Source organism: Leucopleurus acutus, assembly GCF_964270905.1.
Source record: "Leucopleurus acutus genome assembly, chromosome: 9".
NCBI lineage: Eukaryota > Metazoa > Chordata > Mammalia > Artiodactyla > Delphinidae > Leucopleurus > Leucopleurus acutus.
In genome coordinates, this window is record NC_139144.1 from 75,486,506 (window position 1) to 75,513,774 (window position 27,269).

The 27,269-nt window shown below is 36.1% G+C and overlaps 1 protein-coding gene across 3 annotated transcripts in view; it reads right to left on the reverse strand.

The window, feature by feature from the left end:
- The window catches only part of TFEC (transcription factor EC), a 675,276-nt gene that overhangs the window by 123,758 nt on the left and 524,249 nt on the right, over positions 1-27,269 (reverse strand). The window contains exon 1 of one of the 3 annotated variants that reach the window (XM_082845897.1): positions 4,321-4,373. The exons of the other annotated variants lie outside the window; for them this stretch is intronic. The gene's annotated coding sequence lies outside the window, so the exon portion shown is untranslated. Of the gene's footprint in view, positions 1-4,320; positions 4,374-27,269 lie in introns of those variants that run through there. 3 annotated transcript variants of the gene reach the window in all.

Here is a 27,269-nt window from a genome sequence, read left to right on the forward strand (position 1 = left end):
CTTTACAATGGTGTGTTTGTTTCTGCTGTATAACAAAGTGAATCAGCTATACGTATCCATATATCCCCATATCCCCTCCCTCTTGCGTCTCCCTCCCACCCTCCCTATCCCACCCCTCTAGGTGGACACAAAGCACCGAGCTGATCTCCCTGTGCCGTGCAGCTGCTTCTCACTAGCTATCTATTTTACATTTGGTAGTGTATATATGTCAATGCTACTCCCTTACTTCTTCCCAACTTACCCTTCCCCCTCCTTGTGTCCTCAAGTCCATTCTCTATGTCTGTGTCTTTATTCCTGTCCTGCCCCTAGGTTCTTCAGAACCTAAAATGGTGTTTAAATATTGTACTAAACCATTCATATTTCACATGAAATTATTTCTCTTTTAAGGGACTATTTCAGATGAAAATTTTAAAAATTAAAATTGCATTAATGTTAGGACCCTCCAAAACAAATACCCTATCAAAATAGAATGTCTAGAATCCTAAAAAATATTGACTAGTGTTGTCTGTAATATATCCTACTCTTCATATCTAAACTGAAATTGTATACAACAAAGACCATAATTTTATATTCTTTCACTATTTCTCCAAAGTACATAGGGCTTTGATCCATGAACCGTAAGACTGCTTACAAACTGAACTTCAAGTATTATCAGATATATCCCCTTTTCTATAGATTCTGTAGTCAGCAACTTAGAGTGCTACATTCCATTGTCCTTTTCTAAACAGCACACTTTCCAATCTAGTAATGTTTTCAGGGGTGGGTGAGGTAGAAAGTATCTTTGAGAACATTCTAAGTTCCTTCCCAGTGAGAGAAAGAAAAATATAAGCTTTGATTATTCCTGAAAAAGGAAAATTTTTCAGACTGCTGTTAAATGCCTCCAGTAACAGAGATCTCAAACCCATTCTGCTGTTGGATCAATCTAATAGCTTAAGTGTTTATTTTTAATCTTAAACTGTAAATCACCACATTCTAACATGGTAATTAACATCTTAACTTCTGTTTCTCATTCTTCCTTTGGAAAAATGTGGAAGAAGATTATTTTCTTTCTACAACAGTCCTTCAAAAAATACTTGCTATCACAATTCCCTTAAATCCAGTCTCTGAGATACTATATTTATTCCTTCACGATGCTTTATATGACTTTATTGTCAAGTTCTTCATGATTTCTCTCACCTCAGAGCTTTTGTACCTGCTGCTCCTTCTGCCAGGAGCACTATTTCCTCACCCTCTACTGCTCCAGGCTATCTATCTCTCATTTACCAGATTTTAACTTTGGGATAAATTTATGTGGGAAGCTTTCTCTCGTGTTCTCAAAACCTGGGTTGGATAACCACTCTCACCTTCACCCATAGCTATCTCTATAGAACTGTGGGCTGACCCATTATGGAACTTTTCATACTGTCCTGTAATTCTCCCTTTTTCCTCTGTCTTTCCAAATAGACTGCCAGCTCTCTGACGAAAGTAGCTGCCTTAATCACTGATACATCTCCAAAACTGGGCACTGGAAAACTAAAGAATGAGGTAGAATAGTGAACATCTGTGTTCCTCAGTTTCTTTATATGTAAAGTGGAAATCAGACCAGTATCCACTTACTGAGCTTGTTGAAAAGATCAATTGAAACAATATATAAAAAATCTTAGAAAAATCCCTAGTACACAGGAAGGTTTAGATAAATCTTGGTTATTTTTTTTTTTTGTGGTCAGCTAAAACCACTTTCTTTTTCACATAATTTAATATTAAAGTGTCTACACAATTTTGTACTTTCAGTGTTGATTTAAAAAAATTAAGGGACAAGTTTAACATTTGTATTAGTTACTTTTCATCTTAGCCAATTGTTCAAGATAATTGAAATATGTATGCCTTTAGTATTTTCACCTAAAATATGAATAAAGAAACATATATATATTATATGTATATATGTATGTAATAGAAACAGACAGAGAGATGGGAGTGAGAAGGGTGGGAGAAAATGGGAGAGACAGAGAGGGAAATGTATTAGTTATGTAAAAGAATTCTGGACACAGTCAGCCTTGGGTCCAAGTCTCAGTTCTTTCACCTAATGATTGTACAAACTTGGAAAAGTTGCTTACTTCCTTCCATTATTAATCTCTTTGTTGTAGATGTCCAGCCAACTACAAATTTACCACACTACAGTGCATTATCATCAGATCAATATTTCATTATGATTTTGGCATGTATTTGCTTAAATCTATAGTAACTGGAAATGATCTCTATCCTCTGAACCTATAATTACTCTATAGTATTTATCACAGAGAAGCCTGAAGCATATGTGATGAACAGTGAGTATCATACCTGGTCCTGAAAATATGGTACACAAAAAGTAGTAAAGAAGTAACATTGGAAAGGTAGGAATGGGCCAGACTATTTAAGACCTACAATACAAAGATGAAGAGTAAACACTTATTTGGAAGAGTAGCCAATGAAACTTTTTAGTAGAAGAATGACACAACTGGACCTCTAATTCAGGAATGTTATGTGTCACAATATGCAAGATGATGGCAGAGGGTGGACTCTTAAGCAAGGAGACCACTTAAAAGTTTTTGTAGTAGCCTGAGCAAGAGGTCAGCCAAAAGTATTTACTGAACCACCATCAGGTACAAATCACAATCACTGACATTGATGAGGATATAATGATGAAATATACACTAGCCTTATAGGTTAAAAAATAATCAAGTGAACTGAGGAATATAGATATATATATTTTGAAACTGATAGAAGGCAGCTTTGATTACTCTTAAAATAGAGATTAAAATGATGATTTAGGAGAAGAGATATTAATTCCCATTGAGGGTGAAAAAGACTAAGCAAAGTATCTCTGAAGGAGGATTATTGAAGCTGGGCCTTGATTTAGGTAGATGTCAAGCACTAGCTATGGTGGAAGGATGCACACAGATAAGAATGTACGAAGAAGCTGATTTTAAAATGAAGAGGGTAAGTCCTTCTCCCTATTCTGCTAGCCAGTATCCCTGGAAATTTCAAGGAATACTCATGTCAAGGTTTGGATTACATAAATCTAGCCCTCTGGGAAGAAGTTCCAAACCTCAGAGGACCAATATGACTTCTTCCAGATATCAAGGGTGCTTGTCTTCAAGGTGCGGTCTTATCACTGGGGTGGAAGGAGAAAGCACTAGAATTTTTACTACTGCTTTTTTTCCTCAAAGATAAAACTATTTTTATCTGAAGTATATTAGTATAATATTACCAGTATACATTTTTATAATAAGACATTTATATAATAAGACATACATAATTTGCAGATGCTCAAAAATGTTTTACCAATAGTCATGTGATGTTAAAAGATCAGAGGCTATTCTAGAGATCTGAATTGTGGACTTAAAAGAGAATACACAGAAAATACTCTTTTTTGCAAGACTTTATGCATAAAAAAATCCTCCAGAAAAATTCGTTATATAGATCAGAATTGTGTGAAGAACATGGAATAATACAGTGGGAAATAGTGTTAGCATGAAAACTGGTCTTTCTAAAATCTTACAGGTTAGACTATACAAAGCTTCCAGTTGCTGTAAAACCTATTAAATAATGTAAGATCCTAAATAAAAATAAATACTGTGTAAATGGTGAAATAAATTAATCGTCCTGCCTTTCACATAAAAGTTTACGATTGTATTTTCCCCCAATTTGTTTTTCCCTCAGGTCATCACTAACATGAGATTCTTAATATAAGCAATCCATAAACATTGGTAATGTTTCTGCTATTAAAAATCAGTATTATTTGTATACAAAATCTTTCCATGGGAGAATAAGAACACAGACTCAAAGATATTTAGCTTCAAAATGGATGTCAAAATTGACTGAGTTGCATTCTAAATGGAGAAACACCTTCAACATGAATTTTTTTAAATAAAAATAAAAATAAACAAGAACACTAATCCTTTAGCCCAATATACAAAATCATCCAAGACTGAAAATGTGCTTCATTCCAAACTGTTCTTTTTATAAACCAGTCTGTTTAGTTGTATAGAAAAAAACTGTCCAGTTGCACATGGCATTGATAAAAGATATTTCATAACTTCACTAAAATAAAAAGCAATTGGACACATATATTTATCCCCTTTAACCATTAAACTAAACTGGCCCAAATGAATTTCTGAAACAAAATAGCTTCTAGGCTAGAATCTTGATGCCAACTTTAGCCCGGAGCAAATTTTTACACTGACAGTGTTTGCTCTGGAAAGTGGTATTTTAATGGAAACACTGTCAGACCTTTGTCTCCAGTAGAGCTACTGGACCCATAAAGACATAATTTAAACTTCCAAACACAGGGGCCTTTTTTACCTACTAATTGTCCTTTCAGAGATCAGATCTCATCCAGTGTCTCCAACGAACTGCCCTGTGAACTCAGAAAGCACTCTTGCACGTTGCCCTAGGTTCAAGTGGAAAGAATAAATGGCAGAAGTTACACGTTACTATTTGATTCTTACATTTTTCTTCCTTTAATACTAGTTACAACTTGAACTTCACCTTACTGACAAAGCCTGTAGAATCCATTCAATTAGCTTTAATAGGATTAAAACACTGCCTTGGAACTGCAGATTTTAATAGACAAAAATCTTGCCAAATACATCTTTCATGTATCCCATGAATTTTAAAATAAATATGTTACCTGAGGCAAAATAAGCATAATAAGATATTTTAGCATTTTGCTTTTTAGCTAAAGTATTGTTTTCCATTATGGTAAAGTTTTAAAACCAAACTTTAAAAAGGAAGATTAGTGTGTGTGTATGTGTGTGTGTGTGTATTAATTAAAGTTTTGCTCAATATACACTCTTGCTTGGTAGTATTCTTCTGACTTAAAATAATGGCCAAGGCTAAAGGAGAAACTCACAACATTAATAACTTTAATTAATTTGAATTGGGCCATCTCCACCAAGTAAACAAGGCAGATTTCCATGATGGTCATTACTGCTCTCTTTAGCCATATGTTTTTAATGTAAAAAATATAGGTCACTTGAATAGTCACTGAGTAATTGCCAAACTGGATGTCTAATCCTGTGTCCAAAAAGTATATTGCAAAGTATGATCATTATTAGCTAATCAGCCAACTTCCATAGGTTCTACAAACAAAAAGCAAGTTAGATTAACAAACAGCCCCACCAAATGCCCTTATAGCAATTTAAACAGATCCTAAGCAAGAATAGATTAACCATTCTTAACGAAGGTAAAAGAATTTGCATCCCTTTCATTGGCTCATTTATTCAACCAATTAAATTTACTGAGTACCTATTGAGTTAATACATCAGCAGATGAATACTTTGAAGTTTCAAAGAAAGCAGTAAACTTGGGCCTTGTCCTCAGGGATAATTTCCTAGTAAGAGACAATACGTGACATCCATGAAACCATGGTAAGAGGATACCTGAACCATGCAGTGTGGTCTATAGAAAATACATGCTTAAAAAATGGAAAGTAAAAGAAAAATCTACAGTTACAGTTCATACAAGAGGCTTCATTTTTGTTTTTTAAAGCAAAAGAAAATTTCTCAAGAACATACGTGTGAGGAAGAGATAACATAAAGGCACAAGGAAACAAATGAGCAAAAAAGGGCTCTAGCAAAAAAATAAAGAATGCAGAATTTGAGGCTTTGAATTAGGGAGGTTAAATTTACCTAGTCTACAATCTAATACATGACTTACCCTGCTATGCGGTTTTAGAGCAGGTGCACTCTTGTTCTTTGCTTCTTTTTGTTTGTTTAATTTTGTTGCTTTGTCATTTTGCACATACCAAATGCATATTCTCTTTGTGATTTCATGTTTTACACTCTTTTCCCTCACATCTGTTTATACCTAAAATAATCTCTCACTTTCTATTTAAAAATAAAACCCTACCTTTTTCCCGACTCATAACTTCATTGATTTCTGAAGCTCTAATAGTGAAACAAGATCTAAACTGATGTTGGAAAATACATGCATAGGTTGGTATATGTAAGAAAAAAATGCAAGCTCTAAAAGTTTGTTATAGACATAACCTGACCCAGAAAAAAATTAATATCAGAAACTTAGTTACGTTCACTTATCTCATCTTCCTGAGATTCCACATTTTTTAAGGTAGTTGTAAAACAAAGGGTTTTGTTGTTGTTTTGTTTCATTTTCCGTTTGTTTTTTTTTTAACGTCTTTATTGGAGTATAATTGCTTTACAATGGTGTGTTAGTTTATGCTTTATAACAAAGTGAATCAGCTATACATATCCATATATCCCCATAACCCCTCCCTCTTGCGTCTCCCTCCCACCCTCCCTATCCCACCCCTCTGGGTGGTCACAAAGCACTGAGCTGATCTCCCTGTGCTATGCGGCTGCTTCCCACTAGCTATCTATTTTACATTTGGAAGTATATATGGACATACGTATGTCCATGCTGCTCTCTCAATTCGTCCCAGCTTACCCTTCTCCCTCTCTGCATCCTCAAGTCCATTCTCTACATCTGCGACTTTATTCCTGTCCTGTCCCTAGGTTCTACAGAACCACTTTTTTTTTTTAGATTCCATATATATGTGTTAGCATACGGTATTTGTTTTTCTCTTTCTGACTTACTTCACTCTGTATGACAGACCCTAGATCCATCCACCTCACTACAAATAACCCAATTTCGTTTCTTTTTATGGCTGAGTAATATTCCATTGTATATATGCGCCACATCTTCCTTATCCATTCATCTGTCGATGGACACTTAGGTTGCTTCCAAGTCCTGGCTATTGTAAATAGAACTGCAATGAACATTGTGGTAAATGACTTTTTGAATTATGCTTTTATCCGGGTATATGCCCAGTAGTGGGATTGCTGGGTCGTATGCTAGTTTTATTTTTAGTTTCTTAAGGAACATCCATACTATTCTCCATAGTGGCTGTATCAATTTACATTCCCACCAACAGTGCAAGAGGGTTCCCTTTTCTCCACACCTTGTCCAGCATTTAGTGTTTGTAGATTTCTTGATGATGGCCATTCTGACTGGTGTGAGGTGATATCTCATTGTAGTTTAGATTTGCATTTCCCTAATGATTAGTGATGTTGGGCATCCTTTCATGTGTTTGTTGGAAATCTGTATATCTTCTTAGGAGAAACGTCTATTTAGGTCTTCTGCCCATTTTTGGATTGGGTTGTTTGTTTTTTTGATATTGAGCTGCATGAGGTGCTTGTAAATTTTGAAGATTAATCCTTTGTGAGTTGCTTCATTTGCAAATATTTTCTCCCATTCTGAGGGTTGTCTTTTCGCCTTGTTTATGGTTTCCTTTGCTGTGCAAAAGCTTTAAGTTTCATTAGGTCCCATTTGTTTACTTTTGTTTTTATTTCCATTTCTCTAGGAGGTGGGGCAAAAAGGATCTTGTTGTGATTTATGTCACAGAGTGTTCTGCCTATGTTTTCCTCTGAGAGTTTTATAGTGTCTGGCCTTACATTTAGGTCTTTAATCCATTTTGAGTTTATTTTTGTCTGTGGTGTTAGGGAGTGTTCTAATTTCAATCTTTTACATGTAGCAGTCCTGTTTTCCCAGCACCATTTACTGAAGAGGTTGTCTTTTCGCCATTGTATATCCTTGCCTCCTTTATCAAAAATAAGGTGACCATATGTGCATAGGTTTATTTCTGGGCTTTCTATCCTGTTCCATTGATCTATATTTCTGTTTTTGTGCCAGTACCATACTGTCTTGATTACTGTAGCTTTGTAGTATAGTCTGAAGTCAGGGAGCCTGATTCCTCCAGCTCTGTTTTTCTTTCTCAAGATTGCTTTGGCTATTTGCGGTCTTTTCTGATTCATTATAAATTGTGAAAATGTTTATTCTAGTTCTGGGAAACATGCCATTGGCAGTTTGATAGGGATTGCATTGAATCTGTAGATTGCTTTGGGTAGTAGAGTCATTTTCACAATGTTGATTCCTCCAATCCAGGAGCATGGTATATCTCTCCATCTGTTTGTATCATCTTTAATTTCTTTCATCAGTGTCTTATAGTTTTTTGCATACAGGTCTTTTGTCTCCTTAAGTAGCTTTATTCCCAGGTATTTTATTCTTTTTGTCGAGTGGTAAATGGGAGTGTTTCCTTAATTTCTCTTCCAGATTTTTCATCATTAGTGTATAGGAATGCCAGAGATTTCTGTGCCTTAATTTTGTATCCTGCTACTTTACCAAATTCATTGATTAGCTCTAGTAGCTTTCTGGTAGCATAATTAGGATTCTCTATGTATAGTATCATGTCATCTGCAAACAGTGAGAGTTTTACCTCTTCTTTTCTGATTTGGATTCCTTTTATTTCTTTTTCTTCTCTGATTGCTGTGGCTAAAACTTCCAAAACTATGTTGACTAACAGTGGTGAGAGTGGGCAACCTTGTCTTATTCCAGATCTTAGTGGAAATGCTTTCAGTTTTTCACCATTGAGAATGATGTTGGCTGTGGGTTTGTCATATATGACCTTTATTATGTTGAGGTAAGTTTCCACTATGCCTACTTTCTGGAGGGTTTTTATCATAAATGGGTGTTGAATTTTGTCAAAAGCTTTTTCTCCATCTATTGAAATCATCATATGGTTTTTCTCCTGCAATTTGTTAATAGGGTTTATCACACTGATTGACGTGCATATATTGAAGAATCCTTGCATTTCTGGGATAAACCCCACTTGATCATGGCATATGATCCTTTAAATGTGCTGTTGGAGGGGCTTCCCTGGTGGCGCAGCGGTTGAGAGTCCGCCTGCTGATGCAGGGGACACGGGTTCGTGCCCCGGTCCGGGAGGATCCCACATGTCGCGGAGCGGCTGGGCCTGTGAGCCATGGCTGCTGAGCCTGCGCGTCCGGAGCCTGCGCTCTGCAACAGGAGAGGCCACAGCAGTGAGAGGCCCTTGTACGACAAAAAAAAAAAAAAAAAAAATGTGCTGTTGGATTCTGTTTGCTAGTTTTTGTTGAGGATTTTTGCATCTATGTTCATCAGTGATATTGGCCTGTAGTTTTCCTTCTTTGTGACATCTTTGTCTGGTTTTGGTATCAGGGTGATGGTGGCCTTGTAGAATGAGTTTGGTAGTGTTCCTCTCTCTGCTATATTTTGGAAGAATTTGAGAAGGATGGGTATTAACTCTTCTCTAAATGTTTGATAGAATTCACCTGTGAAGCCATCTGGTCCTGGGCTTTTGCTTGTTGGAAGATTTTTAATCACAGTCTCAATTTCAGTGCTTGTGATTTGTCTGTTCTTATTTTCTATTTGTTCCTGATTCAGTCTCAGAAGGTTGTGCCTTTCTACGAATTTGTCCATTTCTTCCAGATTGTCCATTTTATTGGCATAGAGTTGCTTGTAGTAATCTCTCATGATCCCTTGTATTTCTACAGTGTCAGTTGTTACCTCTCCTTTTTCATTTCTAATTCTATTGATTTGAGTCTTCTCCCTTTTTTTCTTGATGAGTCTGGCTAATGGTTTATCGATTTCTTTTATCTTCTCAAAGAACCAGCTTTTAGTTTTATTGATCTTGCTATCATTGCCTTCATTTCTTTTTCATTTATTTCTGATCTGATCTTTATGATTTCTTTCCTTATGCTAACTTTGGGTTTTTTTTGTTCTTTTCTCTAATTGCATTAGGTGTAAGTTTAGGTTGTTTATCTGAGATGTTTCTTGTTATTTAAGGTAGGATCGTATTGCTATAAACTTCCCTCTTAGAACTGCTTTTGCTGCATCTCATAGGCTTTGGATCATCGTGTTTTCATAGTCATTTGTTTCTAGGTATCTTTTGCTTTCTTCAGTGATCTCTTGGTTATTTAGTTGTGTATTGTTTGGTCTCCATGTGTTCATATTTTTTACACATTTTTTCCTGTAATTGATATCTAGACTCATAGCATTGTGGTCGGAAAAGATATTTCATACAATTTCAATTTTCTTAAATTTACCAAGGCTTTATTTGTGACACATGATATGATTTTTCCTAGAAAATCTATGAGCACTTGAGTAGAAAGTGTATTCTGTTGTTTTTGGATGGAATGTCCTATAAATATCAATTAAGTCCATCTTGTTTAATGTATCATTTAAAGCTAGTGTTTCCTTATTTATTTTCATTTTGGATGATCTGTCCATTGGTCAAAGTGGGGTGTTAAAGTCCCCTACTATGATTGTGTTACTGTCGATTTCCCCTTTGATGGCTGTTAGCAGTTGCCTTATGTATTGAGGTGCTCCTATGTTGGGTGCATAAATATTTACAATTATTATATCTTCTTCTTGGATTGATTCCTTGATCTTTGTGTAGTGTCCTTCTTTGTCTCTTGTAATAGTCTTTATTTTAAAGTCTATTTTGTCTGACATGAGAATTGCTACTCCCGCTTTCTTTTGAATTCCATTTGCATGGAATATCTTTTTCAATCCCCTCACTTTCAGTCTGCATGTGTCCCTCGGTCTGAAGTGGGTCTCTTGTAGACAGAATATACATGGGTCTCATTTCTTGTATCCATTCAGCAAGCCTGTGTCTTTTGGTTGGAGCATTTAATCCATTCATATTTAAGGTAATTATCGATATGTATGCTCCTATTACCATTTTCTTAATTGTTTTGGGTTTATTATTGTAGGTCTTTTCCTTCTCTTGTGTTTCTTTCCTAGAGAAGTTCCTTTAGCATTTGTTGTAAAGCTCAATTCGTGGTGCTGAATTCTCTTAATTTTTGCTTGTCTGTAAAGGTTTTAATTTCTCCATGAAATCTGAATGAGTTCCTTGCTGGGTAGAGTAATCTTGGTTGTAGGTTTTTCCCTTTCATCACTTTAAATATGCCCTGCCACTCTCTTCTGGCTTGCAGAGTTTCTGCTGAAAAATCAGCTGTTAACCTTATGGGGATTCCCTTGAATGTTATTTGTTGTTTTTCCCTTGGTGCTTTTATTTTTTCTTTGTATTTAATTTTTGATAGTTTATTAATATATGTCTTGGCATGTTTCTCCTTGGATTTATCATGTATGGGACTCTCTGTGGTTCCTGGACTTGACTATTTCCTTTCCCATGTTAGGGAAGTTTTCAACTATAATCTCTTCAAATATTTTCTCAGTCCCTTTCTTTTTCTCTTCTTCTTCTGGGACCCCTATAATTTGAATGTTGGTGCGTTTAATGTGTCCCAGAGGTCTCTGAGACTGTCCTCAATTCTTTTCATTCTTTTTTCTCTATTCTGCTCTGCAGTAGTCATTTCCACTACTTTATCTTCCAGATCACTTATCTGTTCTTCTGCCTCAGTTATTTTGCTATTGATTCCTTCTAGAGAATTTTTAATTTCATTTATTGTGTTGTTCATCATTGTTAGTTTGCTCTTTAGTTCTTCTAGGTCCTTGTTAAACGTTTCTTGTATTTTCTCCATTCTATTTCCAAGATTTTCGATCATCTTTACTATTATTACTCTGAATTCCTTTTCAGGTAGACTGCCTATTTCCTGTTCATTTGTTTGGTCTGGTGAGTTTTTACTTTGCTCCTTCAACTGCTGTGTGTTTCTCTGTCTTCTCATTTTGCTTAACTTACTGTGTTTGGGGGTCTCCTTTTCACAGGCTGCAGGTTCATAATTCCCATTTTTTTGGGTGTCTGCCCCTAGTGGCTAAGGTTGGTTCAGTGGGTGGTGTAGACTTCCTAGTGGAGGGGACTGGTGCCTGAGTTCTGATAGATGAGGCTGGATTTTGTCTTTCTGGTGGGCAGCACTGCATCAGGTGTGCTTTGGGGTGTCTATGACCTTATTATGATTTTGGCAGTCTCTCTGCTAATGGGTGGGGTTGTGTTCCTGTCTTGCTAGTTGTTTTGCATAGGGTGGCCAGCACTGTAGTTTGCTGGTCATTGAGTGGAGCTGGGTTTTAGCCTTGAGATGGAGATCTCTGGGAGAGCTTTCACCATTTGATATTACGTGGAGCTGGGAGCTCTCTGGTGGACCAGTGTCCTGAACTTGGCTCTCCCACCTCAGAGGCACAGGCACAGGCCTGATAGCCGCTGGAGCACCAAGACCCTCTCAGCCACATGGCTTGGAAGAAAAGGGAGAAAAGAAGAAAGAAAAAATAATAAAATAAAATAAAGTTATTAAAATAAAGAAAATTATTTTAAAAATTTAAAGTAATTTAAATAAAAGAGAGAAAGAAAGAAGAGAGCAGCCAAACCAAAAAGAAATCCACCAATGGTAACAAGTGCCAAAAACTGTATTAAAAAAAAAGAAAAGAAAAGAAACCGACAGACAGAACCCTAGGACAAATGGTAAAAGCAAAGCTATACAGACAAAATCACACAAAGAGCATCACCTAAATTTTGGGATGATTCGTTGTCTATTCAGGTATTCCACAGATGCAGGGTACATCAAGTTGATTGTGGAGATTTAATTCGCTGCTCCTGAGGCTGCCAGAAGAGATTTCCCTTTCTCTTCTTTGTTCACACAGCTCCTGAGGTTCAGCTTTGGATTTGGCCCTGCCTCTGCGTGTAGGTCACCTGAGGGCGTCTGTTCCCGCCCAGACAGGACGGGGTTAAAGGAGCAGCTGATTGCGCACAGTGTGTTCTCCCGGGGAAGTTGTCCCTGGATTGCGGGACCCTGTCAGTGGCAGGTTGCACAGGCTCCCGGGAGGGGAGGTGTGGATAGTGACCTGTGCTCGCACACAGGCTTCTTGGTGGCGGCAGCAGCAGCCTTAGTGTCTCATGCCCACCTGTGGGGTCCGCGCTGGTAGCCGCGGCTCTCGCCAGTCTCTGGAGCTTGTTTAGGCGGTGCTCTGAATCCCCTCTCCTCGCGCAACCGAAACAATGGTCTCTTGCCTCTTCGGCAGCTCCAGCCTTTTTCCCAGACTCTCTCCCGGCTAGTCGTGGCGCACTAACCCCCTGCAGGCTGTGTTCATGCAGCCACCCCCAGTCCTCTCCCTGGGATCCGACCTCCGAAGCCCGAGCCTCAGCTCCCAGTCCCCACCCGCCCCGGCGGGTGAGCAGACAAGCCTTCGGACTGGTGAGTGCTGGTCAGCACCGATCCTCTGTGCAGGAATCTCTCCGCTTTACCCTCCGCATCCCTGTTGCTGTGCTCTCCTCCACAGCTTCGAACCTTTCCCCCTCCACCACCTGCAGTCTCCACCTGCGAAGGGGCTTCCTAGTGTGTGGAAACCTTTCCTCCTTCCAGCTCCCTCCCACTGGTGCAGGGCCCGTCCCTATCCTTTTGTCTCTGTTTATTCTTTTTTCTTTTGCCCTACCCAGGTACGTGGGGAGTTTCTTGCCTTTTGGGAAGTCTGAGGTCTTCTGCCAGTGTTCAGTAGGTGTTCTGTGGGAGATGTTCCACATGTAGAAGTATTTCTGACGTATTTGTGGGGAGGAAGGTGATCTCCACGTCTTACTCCTCCACCATCTTGAAGGTCTCCCCCATTTTCCGTTTTTTTCCAAACTGTACAAGTTGACAGTATTTATTATAAAAGTGAGGTGAGCTTACAAAAACAAACACCACAAGAGCTATTTAAAAGGATAAAGAACACATTTAAAAACCACTGAGACAGTTTGGAGACCAACAAAATAATGTATGAGGTAGTTTTAAATACATCAAGGAGGTAAAAAAGGACATAAATAATCTTGATTCCTGAGTATGAGATATAAACACTACAGAGAATTTTCCCCAACATCTGGTAACCTGGACAATTTTATAAAAATCAGAATTGGTTTGAAGTCAGATGGGTAAGACCAACTGCTGTTAATGTGATTACTTTTTTCTCATTATGCCTAGAACTAGACTAGACTTCAGGTTTTAGCTTCCCATAAGCACTACCATGTAATGACAAATGTATTTTGAAATTAAAAATTAGAATACATTTTTATTGGGATGTAGTAGCTTTACAGATTACCAAACTTGTGGACTGTTTTCCTCTACTCTTATTTTTTATTCAGTGGTTGATTTACTGTTCGTTATTATAATAGAATGAGCTCACCACACCTAAGCTTTATGCTGTAAATTGAAGTTAAATTGCTCACTCCCATCAGATGCTAATTAAACTATTATTGATTTTATGTAGCACATTGTGCTTTAAATATATATGCCTGGGATACCCAGCAGATGAATTGCTACTTATAGATACTAATAATAAGGATGCTGGTTATTTTTTCAACTTTAATTAACAGGTGTAATACCCACTTGCAAAGATATCATTAAATTCTATCCAAGATTTACAGAATTTATAATACAAAGTTGGTTGTTTAATATTCCTTTTATAGGTTGACCTTTTCAAAATGCAGTTTAATATTTAAGCATAAAACCACTGAATTTTCAAAACTTTGTTGCCTTAGCTCACCTCAAAACCTATTTTCTCTGTGAATTGTTTCTGTTTTATTGAGATGAAAAACACTTCACTAATGCCACTATACCAATGGCAGAAACAAAACAAAAGTGTGTGACTTCTGGTCCAAATGTAAGAAGCTTAGAAGTAGCCACTCCTTCCTAAAAGCAAGTGAAAAGCTGAACAAACTGAAAAATAAACAACTCTTCTTAGATCTGTCAAAAAGACCTCTCACAGGGCAAATTCTTGCCCCTCAAATTGAAGAGAGAGACAGGCAGATACAGAGAATCACAACTTACTCAAGCAGAAATCCATAAGCAGAAATCTCCTTGGGAACCAGTAGTATGGTAGAAAAACCTAAACTGTAATTGATGAATTGCTGGAAGCTCAGGGAGTATAAGACTGCAAGTTAAAAGCTCTAAGGGTACACAGACCTATAGGGACCTCCCACTTTCATGCATCTTACCTCCAGGAGCTCTACCAGGTTCTCATAATGAATAATCAGAGACAAATTCCCTCCTGCTTCTGGCAAAGGTAGGGGGATAGTGGCCATTTTAAAATACACTGGAGCATTCTGTTATTCTTAACAAGAACTTCCCTCAGAAGAAACTATTTTACCAGATCCTAACCTCCTGAGAGAAGGAAATATACAACTTCAGCCCCACCTAGCCATCCTGTCCCACCTAGAGTATGTGGAAGTGGAGATTAAGAAGGTGTGAAGTTCACAGTCCAGAGACCTAAGCTCACCAAAAGACTGGGTAATCACAGATTTTAAAATTTGTCCCTTAACTCCCACAGTTTACCACTATATTGCTAAAGACCTCTTAAGGCAGATTCTTTCATGAAATACATCATGTCCACTTTTCAACAATAAAAATATTTATGAGGCATACTAAAAGGTGAAAAACACAGTTTGAGGAGATTAAACAGGTGTCAGAGTCAGAATAAAATATTGCAGGGATGTTGGAATTATAAGGCCAGGAATTTAAAAAAACACAAAAATCCTGCAATTAACATGCTAAGGGCTTTAGTACAAAAAAGTAGGCAACATGTAAGAACAGATGGATAATGTAAACAGAGAGGTAGAAATTCTAAAAAAGAAATGTCAGAAATCAAAAACACTGTAGCAGAAATGAAGAAAGACTTTGATAGGCTCATTAGCATATGGGACATAACTGAGGAAAGAATCTCTGCATTTAAGGATATGACAGTAGAAACTTCCAAAGATGAAAAGGAAAGCAAAGACTGAAAAAACCAGAACAGAATATTCAATACTCATGCGACAACTACAAAAGGTATAACATACATGTAATGGGAATACCAGAAGGAGAAGGAAGAGAAAGAGGAACAGAAGTATTTGCAGCAATAATGACTGAGAAGTTCCCCAAATTAATGTCAGACACCAAACCATGTATCCAAGAAGGCTAAAGAATATCAAGTAGGATAAATGTTTAAAATACTACCCCTAGGCATATCATGTTCAAAATTTAGAAAATCAAAGACAAAGAAAAATCTTGAAAGAAGCCATAGGATAGAAACATCTTACCTACAAAGGAGCAAAAACAAGATTTATGTCAACTTCTCCTTAGAAAACACACAAGCAAAAACTGGAGTGAAATATTCAAAGTGTTGGGCTTCCCTGGTGGCGCAGTGATTGAGAGTCCGCCTGCCTATGCAGGGGATGCGGGTTCGTGCCCCGGTCTGGGAAGATCCCACATGCTACGTAGTGGCTGGGTCCGTGAGCCATGGCCGCTGATCCTGCGCGTCCGGAGCCTGTGTTCCACAACAGGACAGGCCACAACAGTGAGAGGCCCGCATACCGCAAAAAAAAAAAAAGAAATAAATTCAAAGTGTTGAGAGAAAAAAAAAAACCCAACCTAGAACCCTGTACTCTCTGAAATTATCCTTTAAAGTGAAGGAGAAATAAAGATTTTTCAGACAAGCAAAAATTGAGGGAATTTGTTGCCAGTAGACCTACCTTGCAAGAAATGTTAAAAGAAGTTCTTAAGAGAGAAGGAAAATGATATAGGTCAGAAACTCAGATCTACATAAAGAAAGAGCATCAGAGAAGAATTAAGTGAAAGTAAAATAAAAGCTTTTGCTTTTCTTATTTTTAATTGATCTAATAGAAAACAGTTTATTCAAAATAATAACAATATATTAAATTTTGTATACTTATTGTATGCTTATGTGTAAGTGAAATGGGTGACAGCAACAATACAAAGAATGAGAGGAATTAGAATTATTTTGCTATTATAAAGTACTTGCACTACTGTGAAGTGATACAGTGTTTTTTAAAAATGAACTTGGATTACTTGTAAATGTATATTGCAAACTCTAGGTCACACACTAAAAAAGTTTTAAAAAGTATAATGGATATGCTAAAAAAGGAAATAAAATAGAATCATATAAAATGCTCTGTGAAAACCACAAAGGTAGAAAGAGTAGAAGGCAAAAACAAAAATAAAAAACAAGGACAACAAAGAGAAAACAATAACAAATATGGTAGATATTAATCCAACTATATCAGTAATTACTTTGGACATCAATGGTTTATATGCATCAATTAAAAGACAGAGACTGTCAAAGTGGATAAAAAACAAGACCCAACTCTATGTTGTCTATAAGAAACTCACTTTAAATATAAAGATTATACTTATATAGCTATATACTATATAATATATAAATTCAAAGTAAATGAATGGAGAAATATATACCATACTCACACTAATCAACAGAAAGTGGGAGTAGCTATATTAATTTTCAACAGAGTGAACTTCAGTCAAGGAAAGTTATCAGAGACAAAGAGAGGCATTACATAATGAGAAAGGAGTCAATTCTCCAAGACATAACAATCTGTTTTCTTTTTTAATAGATCGTTATTGGAGTATAATTGCTTCACAATACTGTGTTAGTTTCTGTTGTACAACAAAGTGAATCCATCTTTAACATGTATGCATCTAACTAGAGAATATATGAGGCAAAACTGCTAGAATTTCAAGGAGAAATAGATGAATCCACTATTATAGTTGCAGACTTTAACATCCCTGCATCAGAAGTGGAAAGATCCAGCAGGCAGAAAATCACTAAGGACATAGCTGAACTCAACAGTACTAACCATTGACTGGATATAATTGACATCTATAGGTACTCCATTTGACAATAGTAGAATGTACATTTTTCTCAAGTTTACACGGAACAGTCACCAATATTCCGGGCCATAAAACACATCTTAACAAGTTTAAAAGTATAGAAATCATACACTGTATTTTCTCATATCACAGTGAATTTAAACTAGAAATCAATAAAAGAAAGATAGCACGAAATCCCAAAATACTTGGAGATTAAATAACATACTTCTAAATAACATATGAATCAAAGAGGAAAATTCAAGAGCAATTAAGAAATATTTTAAACTAAATGCAAACAAAAATACAGCTTATCAAAATTTATGGGATGCAGTGAAAGAAGTGCTTAGAGGGAAATGTATAGCATTGAATGAGCAGGCTAAAAAAGAAAAAAATATCTAAAATCAATAATCTAAGATTCCACATTAGGAAATTTGAAAAAGAAGAGCAAATTAAAGCAAAGTAACCAAAAGAAAATAAATAATAAATTAGAGCAGAAATCAATGAAACTGAAAGTAGGAAATCAACAGAGAAAATCAACAAAACCAAAAGCTTTGAAAATATTGGTTGTTTGAAAATACCAATAAAAGCAATAAGCTTCTAGTGAGACTAAGAAAAAGAGAAAGACACAAATGATCAATATCAGAAATGAAAGATGGACATCACTAAAGAGCCCAAGGACATAAAAATATAATAAATATATATTATAAACAATTCTATGCCCACAAATTTGATAACCTAGATTAAATGGACCAATTTCTTGATACAATTTGACAAAACTCACACAAGAAGAGATAGACAATCTGAATAGGCCTACATCTATTAAATGAATTGAATCAATAATTAACAATCTTCCAAAACAGAAAGCACAAGGCTCACATGGGCTCATTGGTGAATTCTACCAAATATTTAATGAAAAAATTATACCAATTCTTACAATCTCATCCAAAAGACAGAAGCAGAGGGAATATTTCCTAACTCATTGTATGAGGCCAGCTTTACCCAGACAAAGACAAGAAAAGGAAACTACTACAGACAAATATCTCTTATGAACATAAATGAAAACAATTTCAACAAAATATTAGCAAATTGAATCCAACAATGCATAAAAATAATTATACACCATGACCAAGTGTGATTTAACCCAGGTACACAAAGCTGGTTCAACATTTGAAAATCAATTAATCAATTAATGTAATCCATCACTTCAAAGCTGAAGAAGAAAAATCACATAATCATATCAATGGATGCAAAAAGGCATTTGACAAAATACAACACCCATTCATGATAAATCTTTCAGCAAACTAGGAATAAAGAAGAACTTCCTTAACTTGATAAAAGAAAAACTACACAAAACCTACAACTAATATCAACTAAACATGAAGATTTCTCACTAAGATCATGAACAAACCAAGGATGTCCCCTTTCACATATGCTTTACAGCACCTTCTAGAAGTCCTAGAAAATTCAGTAAGATATGAAAGGAAGTTAAAATATACAGGTTGGAAAGGAAGAAATAAAACTTGTTCAGATGATATAATTGTCTATGTAGAAAATCTGAGAGATAGAGAATATTTAGTTTTGTTAAAAAATCACCTGTCTTCCCAAGGGGCTGAGCCATTTTGCATTCCTACCAGCAATAAATAAAAGTTCCTGTTGCTCCACATCCTCACTAGTATTTGGAATTGTCAGTGTTTCAGTTTTTGTTCATTCTAATATATGTGTAGTGGTATTCCATTATTGTTTTAATTTCAAATTACCTAATAACATATGATATTGAGCACTTCTCATATGCTCAATATCAATATGCTCAATATTCATTGAGCACTTTTAATTGACGTCTCTGTATCTTCTTTGGTGAGGTCCCTGTTCAGATTTTTTTGCCCAGTTTTTAATTGGGTCATTTGTTTTTTACTGTTGAGTTTTATGAGTTCTTTCTTCATGAGTTTTTAAAATCATATTTGATGGTTTAAGCAAAAATTATAGTGCTGTTTGATGTATGCTCAAAGTATGTAGAAAAACTTATTAAGAAAATTACATTTTAAAAGTGGGCAGGGTAAAAGGACCTAAATGGAAGTAATTTTCTACACTTTACTCAAAGTTGTAAAATGTCAATACCAGTAGACTGTGGTGTATGTAGACTGTGATGGTAGATATATATGTATATACTTTAATACCTACAGTCAACACTGAAAAGCTATACAATGATATATACTTAAAAAACTGTAAATAACGAGAATGAAACTCTAAAAAACATTCAAGTAATCCATAAGAAGGAAAGGAAAAGGAAAAAGAGGATGAGAAACAGAGGGAACAAATAGAAAACAAATAATAAAATAGAAGATTTATCTCCTAATATATCAACAATTTCATTAATTGTAACTGTTCTAAATATATTAATTAAATGACAGTAATTAGTGGGCTGGATTTAAAAATGATTAAATTATATGATGTCTACAAGAAAGTTCCTTCAAACATAATGATATAAGCAGATTAGAAGGACAGAAAAAAGATACACCATACAAAACTTAATTTTAAAAAGAGTAGCTCTATTAATATCATGTAAAGTAGACTTCCGAGAAAAAAAAAATCAAACAAACAAACAAGCAACAACAACAAACCCCACCAAAACCTTACCAACAACAAAGAAGCATATTACAAGGGTCATTACACCAAGAAGACATAGTGATCCAACATGTGTATGCACCAAGCAATGGAGCATCAAAATACATGAAACAAGAATGAATAGAACTGACAGGAAAAGAAGACAAAGCATTTTAACTGGCAGTTTCAACACCCTATAACTGTTAAAGAAATTTAATTTCTAAATTAAAAACTTACAAAAAATAATCTCTGTAGACCCAGATGGCTTCAGTGGAGGAATCCACCAAACAATAAATAAGAATTGGGACAAACTCTACATAATCTCTTCTAGATAATAGAAGAGAAACTAACATTTTCCACCTCTTTTTATGAGGTCTGGATTATCCTGATATCAAGGTCAGACAAAAACAATACAGGAAGAAAGAAAGAGAGAGAGAGAAGGAGGAAGGGAGGGAGGGAGGAAGGAAGGAAGGAAGGAAAAGAAAGGAGAGAAGAAGAGAGAAAGAAAGGAAGGAAACTACAGATTAATATTTTTCATGAACTTAAGTGCAAAAAATTCTTGACAAAGTATGAACATTTTGAATCTAGCAATGTATAAAAAGAGTTCTTAAACATAACACCAAAACACAATTCATAAAAGAAATAACTGATAAATTGGATTTTATCAAAATTAAAATTTTCTGTCCTGTGAAAGATCTTATTAAAAGGATAAAAAGAAAAACTACAGCCTTGAAGAAAATATTTGCAAATCACATATCTGACAAATGACTTATACCTTTAAAATGTATAGAAAGAAGGATAAAGAATTAGCTTCACTGATCTTTATGTTATTTACAGTTTTCTTACAGACTTACAGAACTCTGCACAATAGTAATGGCTACACTGTATTAAGTAATCAGGAAGGTAAGGTTCTGCCAACTGATAATCCTGGGATAGCAATATGTGATAAATTATTACAGTTAGAGTACCCCCCCAAAAAAAATCACACCTGTTTGTATTAACTCCATTATGTAGTCTTTTCCTACATTGACTATGGCTTAGCCATGTTGGCTTGGCCAATGAGACATCATGCAAAATGATGTCACATTCAGGCTGGCCTCATCTCTTCCTGCTTTTAGAACCCTGCTACATATGAAGCCAAGTTATCCTACTAGAGACAAATGGTCCAGCAGACAGCCAACACCAACAACCAGACTTTTGAGTGAGGTTGTCTTAGACCATCAATCCCAAGGATAGTCACCAGATAGTACGCAGAATTAGCAGCAAAGGAACCACTAAAATGAATTGCCCATATTGCTGACCCAGAGAACGATAAAGAGGTAAAATAGTTGTTTTAAGTCACTAATTTTCACAGTGGTAGATTTCGCAACAACACGTAACTGATACAGCTTATTATTACTAAATATTTAAATCTTACTTAAACTTAAGTAAATGGGTTGACTCAATTATGTAATTGAGTACTTTCATTTCAACTCTAATTTTGAAAGCCCTTCATAATTATACACTCTAACTTTTTAAAATTTGAAGTTGTTCATGGTATTATGAGAATCACTGAAGAGAGTAACAGCATCAATGTAGCTGGTTTGGGAAACTGAATTTTGTGTGAATTTATTCAGAACCTACCTTACATAATGTATTTTTAATTTGCCAATAATGATTTTGGCTTCAAATTCTGCCTGCCTTCGGAATATCAAATGGCCAAAACCCAGCAAATTCAGAGTTTACTCATAACCAATTAATGTAAGTTTTACCAATTATACCTTTATACAAAGTTCAAGTCTTGAACAATTGTGGACTGTGGACTGTTTTTCTTATCATCTTTTGAAATAGTTTAAAGAATAAGAACCAATTGCCAAATGTGGAGATCAACACTAAAAAGATTAAAATGTTCATCTGTCATTGTAATTTTGCCAAATAAGTTATTGAGTAATTTGTGGAATTTATTATTCAAGCTATTATTTAGGTCAATCTAGTAAGCACATTAATATGAAAAACATCTCCTTTTCGCCATCTTAGCTACAATAAACTTTAAAATATGCCAATCTTCATGCTTTAGGGCATAATTTGGTTACCAGCTGGGGTCAGGAAGAAATTTTCTCCATAGTGTAGTATTGCCAATTACCATAGGTGTAGAGAGAACAAGAGAAAGAGTCCAGGGGTTACACGGCCCTCTAAAGCATCTGGTATTGGATGCTTTCTGAGTGAGAATTCAGGATAAGATGAAACATTCAATTGTTCCTGTATGTCAATTCCGATATTCCTATGAGCAGCCAATATGACATTGCTGCCACAAGGGAGGGATTTCCTACAGAACAGATGTCACTTACAGTATTATGTGGACTATCTATCTCAACGAATAATTGCTTGGCACTTTTGCCCTATGGCAAGGGTCTGAAAATATGTTAGGGTGGGAACACACCATACAAGCAGATGGGCTTAGATAAAAGAAAGAGCAAGAGCATACTGAGTCTGAAATAGATATGTAAAAGCCAGATGGGGGTACTGAAGCAGATGTCTTTCCTTATCTTCAGCAACTAAAGCTCAAGATCAGAATTTTCCAGTTATTAGTTATTTAGAAGTTCTATTCTCAAATTTCTTTAGATGAGTATGTGTTACATAAGGCTCCAATTTATTGAAGTAAAGAAACCTTGCCTTTTTGGTATAAACTGCAATTTCCATTTGAAATGAACGCATTTTGCTTTAGGCCTGAAACTGATGTGAGACTCCCAACACCAGTGCCCGCTACTTCCACCCCTCCCCCGAAAAAAGAAAAAGGAAAAAACTAAGCTGGGATAAGAGGAGGGACACAAAGACTGACAATGAATGACAAAGGACAACTGAGATGGGACTTGCCTGAGAGAGACAGCAAGAGAGGAAAAAAGTTCTTTTAAAATATCAATAAGAGAATCAAAGAAAGCAAGATCCTTTTTCTGATAAAAGGGGAAAAGTTAATAACAGTGAAGAAAGAAGGCAATTGCAATATGCTCCAACTGTAATGGAAGAAAAGAAGATGAAGGTAGAATCAGAAAGTAACCATTTTAAATAAGTTTAACATACATGTAGCTTTCACAATTCAAGAATTAAAGTTTTAAAAATATTTAAACTATTTGCCTCCATAGCAGACCTGACTGACTATCCAAATAATGGGTTGGAGAAAGAGGAGGAATGTTTTTGTTCACAAGAACCAGCAAAGGAATTTTTACTTTTAAAATAGCATTGACTCCAGAAAAAAGCTTGGGTCTGGGGGCAGGGAACAATAATGAATATGTTGTAAATTATTAACAAGCATTAATTGATATCTCAGAATTAGAAAATGCTCGAGGATGTTACAGATACATTTCTATGAGTATAATTAGACACAAGTAATAAGTGCTTTGAGAATTTTTTGGACAAAAATAATCTGGCCATTCAATAATGTCCGGAAACTGTGAGTCAACAGAACATTTGTTCATGTGTTAGAGCAGATTCAAAGGTGATTCTTAAGGAAAATTCTAAGCCTTGCTTGCCTATATCCCTTTGTATGTAATTTAATCTTAAGAAATATAATTTTTATAAGATATTAATCCTACCATGTTCATCTGTTTTCAAAGTTTAATAACCCATTCACAATTGTTAATATGGAGAAACAGGATATAAGGTCCTATTTGAGACTATAGCTCAAAATTTTCTTTTAGAGAATGAGAAATGATGATGACCTTGACTAGGGTTGTGGCTGCAGCAGTAGAGGAGTGGAGAGATTTGAAAACTATTTATGAGGGGGGCTCAAACAGGAATTTGCAATAACAGGGATGAAAGAGAGAGAGGATGGTAGGATGATTTCTGTTTTAAGGCTTGTGCAAGGGCATGGGTAAATATTCCAGTTATGAAATATGAAACTCTGAAGAAGGAGCAGGGTCTTTGTTTGTTGTTTTGTGTGTGTGTGAATTCATTGGGAGACACTACTAATCCAGTTTAGGCCATATTAAGTTTGAAGAGGCATCTAGATAGAAGCAGTTGGATATTTGGATGTGTAGCTAAGAGGAGGGCTGCAAATTGAAGACAAATATTTTTAGGTAAGCAGCATTTACTTTATTGAACCCATGGTAGTGGATAAATCTGCCTGAGGATAACGTGAAAAATCAGAAGCAAAGAATCTCAAAAACACTTTTAAGGAAAAAGATTTATTAAACAAGTATTTTGTAAGCACCTACTCTGTTCTAGTCCCCAGAGCTCGCTCTATCTCACTCTATACAACAGATAAGGTGTATTCTCCCATGTAGCATACATTTTCAGGAGTTGAGCCAAACGGCTAACCAGTAAACATATAAGAGCAAAACCCTCCAACATGATAAGTTAGGTATTTTCAGATACTCTGAGAAACTGTGTAGAAAATAAAAGAGCACATGGTGATAACAAGTGCCTGGAACATGGTGGAACACTGAGGGAGGGATAAGAAGATGCAGCATGCAAAGGAAAGCAGGAGCCCTAAGGAAGAAGAACAGCAATAGGAACAGGGGTTTTATTGGAAGAGGGAAACTATTGCAACTCAGAGCCAACCAAGAGGCAGAAAACGGAAAGTTAATTTTCTCTCTAATAAGGCCACCAAAAGTTTCTCTGCCAAAACTGCTGCTTATACAGCGTGTAATCAAACTGGACAAGTCTCAGAAAAGTTGTAGAAAGACAGTGCCTTGAATCTAAAGTCTAGAAAGTTAAAAGGAAAGCAAGGAGGGTTTGGGAACTGCTGAATCTAGTGAGCTAAAACGATTAACAAAACACCGAGATAAGACCTTTCCTTAATATAGTTATATATTAATATCAAAAATGTAACTTAGAATGGAAATGTATACTAGTCCTGCTTTTCTCAGTTATTCACGTTTGATATTTCACCCTCAGGATTAGTTACCACATCTAGACATCATGATTTATCTAGTGGAAGCTACTGAAATAATTAGCATCTGTATATCTGGGTTTACATACTTAAAAAATGATGATAGCTGTGTTGCCACTAAAAATTAGCAAAACAAAGTTATAGGTTGAGCACACATTATTTTAAAATTCTAATGAAACATATGATACATTTTCAAGTAGCTATGAGAAATTTGAAGATTCCTTGAAATTTGAAATCATAGTAATTTGAAGTCATAATAATCTATTAAAAGCCTCAGAAAGAGACATACAAGGAAAAGTTGAAAAAGAACAACAGTATTCACATTTATGGCGGGAGATTATAAAGTTAAAGGTGACCAATTTTCTATGTTTCAAGATAAGTAAAAGGAAATTAGGTTAAAATTATAAGCCAATCATAGTGAAGAAGAAGATTAATATTATAACTTCTATGTATGCCACAATATATTACCCAGAAGGTTGTATAATTCTCTCTGCTTCATTACCTAAAATCAAGACAGGCCCTGAAAAGCAGGTATTGATTAATAAGAATCATAGTGCCAGACTATCTTATACTTGAGGTTTCCAAAGAAACAGGTCACTCCCACCCTTGTCCCCTTTGACTTCAGTGAGCCATTTTCCTCCATCAGTAAGCTTTTGAGCTATAAAGATATTTCATAGGGTTTTAGATGCTACTAGTCTCAGGTGTATAATAAGCTTTATTCAGACAACACCATGGGGATTAGTTGTCTTCTTGAGACTCTTGCTTATGAAGTTGATCGTAACTTGGATGAACTCAGCTTAAGCCACAGCTACCATCTTAGTTCACCCATTACTCATCATCAGTTAGTAGTAGCTGCATTTGCTCAGGTTCAACCATGCATTCCTCATTTTTATAAAAAAAGGAAATACATGTTTGTGGAAAACATGTCCTCACTCTGATCAAAAAATCTTTTTATAGACAGTGTATAGCTCTCACTTTATGTTTTCAGCTCCACAGCTTCTGTAATTTCTGTCCCTTTCATCAACACTAGAGGCAGAGGGGTTTTTAAAGTATGTTAGGTGTAATATACAGGCCACTTGACATAATTTCTTTTTTAAGTCTGAGTCTTATTAGAAAAAAAAAAGAAGGGTTTTAAAAGGTTTTTGGAATAGATAACTTCAAAAGTTTGCTCAGCATAGATGTAAATGAAATCTATGTCTGGAGGAAATGAACAAATCCTACAGGTTATTTAACAAATTTAGAACATCCAAAGGACAACTAGACAATGCTATCTAAGCATGGAAGATTTAGCAACTGATTCTGTAACTGGATTTCTGGTTTCTAACTCTTTTCTCTTGTTCTCTAAGTTTTACCTCTGCATCAGAGTTAGTATCCTTGATATACACCTCTTGTGGATTTTTCCTTTTTTTGTATGCCAAATCCTTTCCCTGCATGCCTCCTGTCCTATGACTCCAGAGAAAAGTAAAGGCAAATGCCAACAGTGGAAAAATGAAGATGTAGGAAGTTCTTGGCAGATCAAGCAATGAGAAGTATACATTTCCACCAAAAAAAAAAAAAAAAATTACAGTAAGAGGACAAAGGGAGACAAGATGACAAACATGAGGGTTCTAATTCCCTGTTATGGGACAAAACCATTTTTGTATATGCAGTGGAGAGTCAGAGAGAAGAAGAAACATAAAAAGAGGGATTTTTGCTCCGTTTTCCATTTATGATGGTGTTGAGTCACCACAGCATATAAGAAATGATGACAAATATTCCAGCAGGCCCCAGGCTCTGTGACTGAGCCCCAAGGTCCGCTGGCATTGACCACTGATGCTACCCTTGCTGGAGGTAGACCGTGAACCCCATTAGCCACAGACTTAGCAAGGGGAGCTAACAGGAAGCCTGGTTCTTAGGTCAAACCGGCTTCAAACGTTCCAAACAAATTTGACAGACTTCAGCTAATGGAAAAAATTAGACAAAGCCCCTCTACCCTGCATAAGTGATTTAACAAATATAATGTTAGGCTGTTAACCAGTATAGAATTAACTAATGCAACGAGAACAGGTATGGCCTGTGTTAATAGCCACAAACTGGGATGACTGCCTGGCTCATAGTAATTTCTGGAGCCATGTTTGTAAAGCACCCCCTCCTCATTCTAATAATATACTATCCCTTCCATCTCTCCCTACAGCCACAAAAGTGAATACCTGACTAACGAAAACTGATCATAGCATCACCATCACCTTAATGACCAGCCTAAGGGATCACATGCCGCGGAGCAACTAAGCTCGTGCTCCACAACTACTGAACCTGTGCTCTAGAACCCGCAAGCCACAACTACTGAAGCCCATGCACCTAGAGCCCGTGCTCCGCAACAAGAGAATCCACTGCAGTGAGAAGCCCCCGCACCACAAGGAAGAGTGGCCCCCGCTCACCGCAGCTAC